Here is a 2,206-nt window from a genome sequence, read left to right as displayed (position 1 = left end):
CTCATCAGCCCACAGTGGATCCTCCCATCTGCCCACTGCTTAAAGCCATGTAGTGAGGAGGACCAGGGGACAGGGGTATCCCCACAACACCAGCAGGTACTCCTGTCCCCAGCCCCCTGTCCTACTCCCACCCCCCTTCCTTGCAGCATGCCCAATGCCTGGGCACTGCAGAGCACAGCTGAAAGACTGCTCAGGAGGAAGGCTGGGCTCGTGCCACTGCTTTCTAGCAGCCTCCAGCTCAGCATTCCTGCAGCCTAAAATATGCTAGGGCATTTTTTGCCCTCCACAGTGCTGCTTTCCTCTCTGCCTTGGGAAGCAGAAGGCAGGGAACTGCTGAGCTGCCACAGCACATGGCTCTGCTCCCTCTCACCCCTTTCTCCATCTGCCTTCCAGCCCCCTCAGCCCGTGGCACATGGTGCTTGGGGCCACCTTGCTGAGTCACTTGGTGAACCCTGGTGTGCAAGTGCACCAGACTAAGTGGCTGATGGTTCGCAAACACTAAATTCCTGTCACTGAGAATTATGACATCTCCTTGCTGGAATTTGACCGGCCTGTCCTATGCAGCCCCTCAATCCAGCTCGCCTGCCTGCCTGATGCCATGCTGAGAGTGTTAGAGCTGAAAAGCTGTTATGTTTCTGGCTGTGGTGCCACCCTTGCAAGAAGCGAGTTCCTAAAAACAACCCATGCCCTGAAGGTAAGCTTGTCACACTGGGGAAAGGTGGGCTGGGCTTCCCAACAGCAGAGGCCAAAACCAGAGTTGGGCTGCTTCACTCTGAAGAGATGGGCCTGCCCGACTTCCCAAAGCCAGACAGCAGGGACACAGACATCCAACACCCCTCCAGAGGCAGACCCAAGCCCTTGGGAGGGTCTTCACTCCCAGGCAGGACAGGGGAACAGGCAAGGAGCTGCCAGGTACTCATTCTGTTCTCTGCTCACAGCTGCACAAGGAACCCTTGTCCTGTAGGAGGCCAAAGTTCACCTCATCATTATCCAGCTCCGGAACAGCAGCCAGGGGCATGCAGGGCACATCCACATCCAAAACTTGTGTGCTGGGTACCCACAGGATGGCAATGACACCTGCCAGGTAGGAGCATGCTTTGAGTCACTCAGCCCCCAGCAGCATGGGCAGCCCTGTCACCACTGCCCAAACACAGCCCAGCACGTGCTTTGACTGGCCAGCTGCCCTCTCGACCCTGGGCCCCCCCACTGCTGGGACTTCCCTCCCCTTACCCATCCATGGGGAAGGGCCCAGTGTTCCCTTGTACCAGGGGCCTGGCACTCTGCCCAGAGAGGCCATCTAGTGTTCTTGGGAGTCCAGAGGTCCGGATGCTAACCCTGGAACATCCATTCTCCACATCTCTGGGAACTCTGAGCACAGAGGATAGAGCCCTACCTTAAATGACACTGGACCTGCTCCCAGATGAGGTTCTAGAGGCTCCATCACCTGAGCTCTGCTGGGAATCCAGGGCTGGGAGAGTGAAGGATCCAGCCCTACATGCTGATAGGGGCCACCCGACAGCACCTTAGTCCTCTCTGCTCTGCTGCAGGCTGACACTTGGGGGCCTCTTGTCTGCAAAGATAACAATGCTGACTTCTTCTGGTAAATTTGCTTGGCCAGTTGGGGAATAGGCTGTGCCACAGAAAAGCAGCCTGGAGTCTACATCTCCACCCAGTCCTTCTGCAGGTGCATCCTGGGCCAGATGGGCCAGAGCCCAGCAGCAGCAGCAGCTACTCCAGTGCCAGTGCCTGCCTACATCTCAGCCCCTCTGCAGACACCAAGTCCAAGACCAGTACAGCTGGGCAGGTTTCCCCTGTGTCCATTTCCATGTGAGAAGCTGCTGCAGTTTTCTAATCTGCTGCAGGAGCTGTTGCAGCTCCTAAGGGGAAAGGAGATACGGCTTGAGCAGCAGGATGGACAGGCTCTAGTGCAGGCTGCAGTGGACCATGACTCCTTACTTCTGGGGCAATGCCTGCTGATCCAAAGGTAGCATCAGGGCCAAAATCTGCCCTGTCCTGCCCACACCCCTCTCTGCACTCACACAAATGTTGACATTGACTTAGAGGCTGTTGAAATAAAGTTGTCTATTTTTGCAGTTAACCGTGTTTGCAGTCCCACTCCATCTCCTGACAGTTTTTAGGTGTCATTTTGCATGACAAATCTGCATGTAACCTTGCATTATATATTTCATCAAATGATTCCCTTTAA

The 2,206-nt window shown here is 55.5% G+C and overlaps 1 pseudogene; it reads left to right on the top strand.

The window, feature by feature from the left end:
- The first annotated feature begins 598 nt into the window (after positions 1–598).
- Positions 599–1,988, top strand: LOC116781114 (annotated as a pseudogene).
- The last annotated feature ends 218 nt before the right edge of the window (positions 1,989–2,206 follow it).

Source organism: Chiroxiphia lanceolata, chromosome Z (assembly GCF_009829145.1).
Source record: "Chiroxiphia lanceolata isolate bChiLan1 chromosome Z, bChiLan1.pri, whole genome shotgun sequence".
In the NCBI taxonomy this organism is placed as follows: Eukaryota; Metazoa; Chordata; class Aves; order Passeriformes; family Pipridae; genus Chiroxiphia; species Chiroxiphia lanceolata.
Note: the sequence above shows the minus strand (reverse complement) of the source record. Positions and strands in the feature narration are given on the sequence as shown.